Source organism: Macaca fascicularis, chromosome 15 (assembly GCF_037993035.2).
Source record: "Macaca fascicularis isolate 582-1 chromosome 15, T2T-MFA8v1.1".
Taxonomy (NCBI): Eukaryota; Metazoa; Chordata; class Mammalia; order Primates; family Cercopithecidae; genus Macaca; species Macaca fascicularis.
In genome coordinates this window covers 13,305,213-13,311,925 of record NC_088389.1, presented here as the reverse complement: position 1 = coordinate 13,311,925, position 6,713 = coordinate 13,305,213, and positions in this window count along the sequence as shown.

Genomic DNA, 6,713 nt, shown 5'->3' with positions numbered 1-6,713 from the left:
TGGGAGGCTGAGGCAGGAGAATCGCTTCAACCGGGGAGGCCGAGGTTGCAGTGAGCCGAGACTGCGCCATTGCACTCCAGCCTGGGTGACAGAGTGAGATTCCGTCTCAAAAAAAAAAAAAAAAAAAATCAACTGGGCATAGTGGTGGGCACCTGTAGTCTCAGCTACTCAGGAGGCTGAGGCAGGAGAATCACTAGAACCCAGGAAGCCTGGGCAACAGAGCAAAACTCTATCTCAATAATTATCATCATAATAATAACAACATAAAATGTATCATTGTAACCATTTTTAAGTGTACAATTCATTGGCATTGTTATGCAACCATCGCCACCATCCATCTCCAGAATTTTTCATCATCACAAACAGGAACTCTGTACCATGAAACAATGACTTACCATTTCCTCCCTCCTCCCAGTGCCTGGTAACCTCCATTCTACTTTCTGTCCCTATGAATTGGACTACTCTAGGTACTTCGTATAAGTGGAATCATGCAATACTTGTTTTATTGTGTCTGGCTTAATTTATTTAGCATAATGTTTTCAAGATTCACCCACGTTATAGTGTATATCAGAATTTCATTCCTTAAGGCCAAATAACATTCCATTGTATCTATATGCCACATTTTATTTATCTGTTCATCTGTTGATGGACATTTGAATTATTTCTACCTTTTAGCAAATGTGAATAATGCCGCCATGAACATTGGTGTAAGACAGATCCCTTTTTGTTGTTGTTGTTGTTGAGACGGAGTCTCACTCTGTCACCCAGGCTTGAGTGCAGTGGTGTGATCTCGACTCACTGTAACCTCCACCTCCCAGATTCAAAGGATTCTCCTGCCTCAGCCTCCCGAGTAGCTGGGATTACAGGCGGCTACCACCATGCCCAGCTAATTTTTTTTTCTTTTGCGACAGAGTCTCACTCTGTCGCCCAGGCTGGAGTGCAGTGGCCGGATCTCAGCTCACTGCAAGCTCTGCCTCCTGGGTTCCCGCCATGCTCCTGCCTCAGCCTCCCGAGTAGCTGGGACTACAGGCACCCACCACTTCACCCGGCTAGTTTTTTGTATTTCTTTTAGTAGAGACGGGGTTTCACCCTGTTAGCCAGAATGGTCTCAATCTCCTGACCTCGTGATCTGCCCGTCTGGGCCTCCCAAAGTGTTGGGACTACAGGCTTGAGCCACCATGCCTGGGCTTTTTTTTTTTTTTTTTAAGTAGAGACGGTGTTTTGCTATGTTGGCCAGGCTGGTCTTGGACTCCTGACCTCAGGTGATCCACCTGCCTTGCCCTCCCAAAGTACTGGGATTATAGGTGTGAGCCACCACACCCAGCCCTGATCCCTTTTTTGGTTTATGTCAATCAGTGATAATTTTTGTTTTAGACAATCATAAGATTTCTATCTAATACACGAAATGAGAAACTGTAATCCCTAAAGCCAGATGACCTCCTGCCTTCCCAGAATGAATAATCCAACCCCAATGTGTCCCCAGACCCGTCTGAAATTCTGAATGGGAAAATCTAGGTAGGAATGAAGTCTGGGAACTGGAAAATGAATGATACTTTTTGTACTATTCCACCCTGAGGCCTGGTAGTCAGGAGAATGAGAGTAGTAATTTAAGATAGTGGGGTTTAGCATGTACAAGCTATTTAGTAGGCAGGCATTATGGAATAAATATGTAAGCAGAAGCTTGAAGAGAAGAAATGTTCAAAACATGACATTGTTTTCATCTTTTTAGCCTCAGAATGTGGTAAATTCATTCACACATAATTTGTTTTTGTCTACATTCACTAAGCATCTAATATATGTCTACTAGGACTGAGACTGTTGTGCTAAGTACACCAGAAATGACCTCTGAATCTTGTAACATCCAGTCCAGCAGGAGCTGGCTCATAGTAAGTGCTCAGTACGTGTGCATGTGTGTTTGTTTATTTGTTTGTTTGTTTTGAAAAAGGGGCTGGCTCTGTTGGCCAGGCTGGAGTACAGAGGCATGACGTTGGCTGTCTGCAACCTCCACCTCCTGGGCTAAAGCGATCCTCCCACCTCAGCCTCCCAAGTAGCTTGTATTACCGGTGCACACCACCACACCTGGCTATCAATACATGTTTTGCATGAATTATTTAATAATCATTTCTGTATGCTTCCTGGCATTTAATATACAGCCAGTTTTTGACAAATGTCATGCTTGAACAAGTGTCTCACAATCCGAAGTGAAAAGTCTCCCAGATTATACACAAAATAAAATCAAAATACAATAGCTGGGGCTGGTCGATCTGAAAGGGATATTCCCAATCTCCCAAGAGTTTCTTTGGCTGAGTTTTTCCCACAAGCCAGTGAGCTTTGTATTCACAGGCATAACCCTGCCTGAAGCACCTGTCAGCCACCACCATTACTTGCTGCAATCAAGGCACAAATGAACGTTCTCAGACTATCGGAGGGTAGATTTGAGAGACCACCTAGAGGCCTAAGGTAGAAAATTAGACCATATCATATGGTCAGAATTGATCCTATTTATAATAGCCAGTTAAATATATGTGAGTAACTCTTCTGTTTAAAGACCTCATTACAAAGAAAGTATCTCCAGGCAATCACAGGGATGAGGGGAAAACAAAACATTAAAAATGAAAGTAAAAATATTAAAGGTTTAAAACCTACGGCCAGGACTTTGGGAGGCCAAGGCAGGCTGATCACTTGAGGTCAGGAGTTTGAAACCAGCCTCGCCAACGTGGTGAAACCCCGTCTCTACAAAAAATATACAAAAGTTAGTTGAGCATGGTGGTGCATGCCTATAATCCCAGCTATTCAGGAGGCTGAGGCAGGAGAATTGATTGAACCAGGGAGGCCGAGGTTGCAGTGAGCCGAGATTGGGCCACCACACTCCAGCCTGGGACACAGGGCGACTCCATTTCAAACAAACAAACAACTACAGTATTAAAGTACATAGGAGGGAGAACAACAGCTGACAAGTACTAATACATTTCTAGGCCAGATACGTGGCTCACACCTATAGTCCCAGCACTTTTGGATGCCAAGGCAGGAGGATCACTTGAGCTCGGGAATTCAAGATCAGCCTGGGCAACATGGTAAGACCCTCATCTCTATGAAAAAAACATCATTTAAAAAAAATTTCTATGCTGGGTGCAGTGGCTCATGCCTGTAATCCCAGCACTTTGGGAGGCCAAGGCGAGTGGATCACTTGAGGTTGGGAGTTCGAGACCAGCCTGACCAACATGGTGAAACTCCATCTCTGTTAAAAGTATAAAAGTTACCTGGGCAAGTGGCAGGCGCCTATAATCCCAGCTACGCAGGAAGCTGAGGCTGGAGAATTGCTTGAACCTGGGAGGCAGAGATTGCAGTGAGCTGAGATTGTACCACTGCACTCCAGCCTGGGCAACAGAGCGAGACTCTGTCTCCAACAAACAAAAACAAAAAATCCTAGAAGGCACAAATTGGATGGCAGAGTAGCAACTCATAAAGCAGAGCAGAAGCCAATAGTCTTTGCAGGCCAGGCGTGGTGACTCACACCTGTAATCCTAGCACTTTAGGAGACCAAGGCGAAAGACACTTGAGCCCGGGAGTTTGAGACCAGACTGGAAAACATGGTGAGATTTTATTGCTACAGAAATTTTAAAAATTAGCTGAGCATGGTGGCATGCACCTGTGCTCCCAGCTACACTGGAGGATGCTCCTGTGCTCCCAGCTACTCAGGAGGATGAGGTGGGCGGGATTTCCTGAGCCCAGGATGCCGAGGCTGCAATGAGCTGTGTCCACGTCACTGCACTCCAGCCTGGGCAACAGTGAGACCTGTGTCAAAAAAAAAAAAAAAAAAGGGGGCTGGGTGAGGTGGCTCACTCTTGTAATCCCAGCACTTTGGGAGACCAAGGCGGGCAGATAGTTTGAGGTCAGGGGTTCGAGACCAGCCTGGCTAACATGGTGAAAGCCCATCTCTACTAAAAATACAAAAGTTAGCTGGGTGTGGTGGCAGGCGCCTGTAGTCCCAGCTACTCAGGAAGCAGAGGCAGGAGAATCGCTTAAACCCGGGAGGCTGCAGTGAGCCAAGATGGCACCACTTGACTCCAGCCTGGGCGACAAGAGCGAAACTGCATCTCAAAGAAAAACAAACAAATTCAGGAAATCAACCCAAACAGGCTACTAGAACTAATAAGTGAGTTTAGCAAGGTTTAGGGATAGAAGTTCAATCTAAAAAACAATTAGGCTCGGTGTGGTGGCTCATGCCTGTAATCCTGGCGTTTTTAGGAGGTTCAAGCAGGATAACTGCTTGAGCCCATGAGTTTGAGACCAGCCGGGGCAATATAGTGAGACCCTGTCTCTACTGAAAAATAAAAAACTAACCACTGCATGGTGACACGGGGCTATAGTCCCAGTCATTCTGGAAGCTAAGATGGGAAGATTGCTTGAGCCGGGGAGGTTGAGGCTGTAGTGAGCTGTGTTTGCACTACTGCACTCCAGGCTGGGTGACAGAGTAAGACTCTGTCTCAAAACCAAAAACAAAACAATTAATTTCGATACATCGGTAATAAACAATTGAAGATCAAAATGTTAAAACGTATCATTTACAACAGCACCAAAAGCCATGAAATATTTAGGTATAAATCCAACAAAATATGTGCAGGATCTGTATGCTAAAAACTGTAAAACACTGGGTCAGAAATTAAAGACCAAAATTAATAGAGCGATGTATAATGTTAATAGATTGGAAGACACACTATTGTTAAGATGTCGATTTTCTCCAAATTGGTCTATAGATTCATGATTTCAATCAAATTCCCAATAGATATTTATTTATTTATTTATTTATTTATTTTAGAGAATGAATCTCGCTCTTGTCACCCAGACTGGAGTGAAGTGGTGTGATCTCGACTTACTGCAACCTCCGCCTCCCAGGTTCAAGCGATTCTCCTGCCTCAGGCTCCGAGGTAGCTGGGATTACAGGCTCACCCCACCACGACCTGCTAATTTTTGTATTTTTGGTAGAGATGGGGTTTCACCATGTTGGTTGGCCAAGCTGGTCTCAAACTCCTGACCTCAGGTGATCCACCTGCCTCAGCCTCCCAAAGTGCTGGGATTACAGGCATGAGCCACCGCACCCGGCCTAGATTTTATTTTTTTTAGATATCAACAAGATAATTCTAAAATTTATTTGCTAAGACAAAGGAACTTGAATAGCCAAAACAATTTTGAAAAAGAAGAACAAAGTTGAAGGACTTACACTACCTGATTTTAAGATTTACTGTAAAGCTACAGTAATCAAGACAGTATGGTGTTGGTGAAAAGATAGGTACATATGTCAATGGAACAGTATAGAGAGTCCAGAAATAGACCTACACCTATGTGGCTAATTCATTTTTTTTTTTTAAACGAAGGTACAAAGGCAATTCAATGAAGAAAGAATAGTCCCTTTTACAATTGGTACTGAAACAATCAGACATCCTTATGACACCAAAATGGAGCCAGGTGCAGTGGCTCATGCCTGTAATCCCAGCACTTTGGGAGGCTGAGGCAGAAGGATTGCTTGAACTCAGGAGTTCAAGACCAGCCTGGGCAAGATGGTGAGACCTCATTTATACTTAAAAAAAAAAAAAAAAAAAAAAAAAAGTCAGGTGTAGTGGTGCATGCTTGTACTCCCAACTACTGGGGAGGCTGAGATGGGAGGATTGTTTAGCCCTAGAGGTTGAGGCTGCAGCGAGCCATGTTTGTGCCACTGCACTCCAGCCTGGATGACAGAGCAAGACCCTGTCTCAAAACAACAACAACAACAAAGAATCTTGACCCCTACCTCACACTTGATGCAAAAGTTAACTCAAAATGGATCATAGGCCTAAATGTAAAACATAAAACTATAAAACTTCTAGAAGAAAACATAGGAGAAAATCTTTGTGACCTTAGGCTAGACAGTTCTCTTGTTAGATAAGATACCAAAAGTACAATCCATAAAACAAAAAATTGATAAATTGGGCATCATTGAAATGAAGAACTTCCGCTATTCAAAAGACAAATGATCAGAAAGACAAGCCACAGCGGCCGGGGGTGGTGGCTCAAGCCTGTAATCCCAGCACTTTGGGAGGCCGGGACGGGTGGATCACGAGGTCAGGAGATCGAGACCATCCTGGCTAACACAGTGAAACCCCGTCTCTACTAAAAAAATACAAAAAACTAGCCGGGCAAGGTGGCGGGCGCCTGTAGTCCCAGCTACTCGAGAGGCTGAGGCAGGAGAATGGCGTAAACCCGGGAGGCAAAGCTTTAAAAGCCAATGTATGCTTCATACTTCTGCATCCTATTGACAACAGGCACACATTCTTCAATCAATAAAACACGAACAAGGCCGGGCGCGGTGGCTCAAGCCTGTAATCCCAGCACTTTGGGAGGCCGAGGCGGGCGGATCACGAGGTCAGGAGATCGAGACCATCCTGGCTGACACGGTGAAACCCCGTCTCTACTAAGAAATACAAAAAACTAGCCGGGCGAGGTGGCGGGCGCCTGTAGTCCCAGCTACTGGGGAGGCTGAGGCAGGAGAATGGCGTGAACCCGGGAGGCGGAGCTTGCAGTGAGCTGAGATCCGGCCACTGCACTCCAGCCTGGGCGGCAGAGCGAGACTCCGTCTCAAAAAAAAAAAAAAAAAAAAAAAAAAAAAAAAAAAAACACGAACAAAAGTAATGCCTAGCACTTGAGGCAGAAGCTTTAAAAACCAGTTCGCGCTTTGT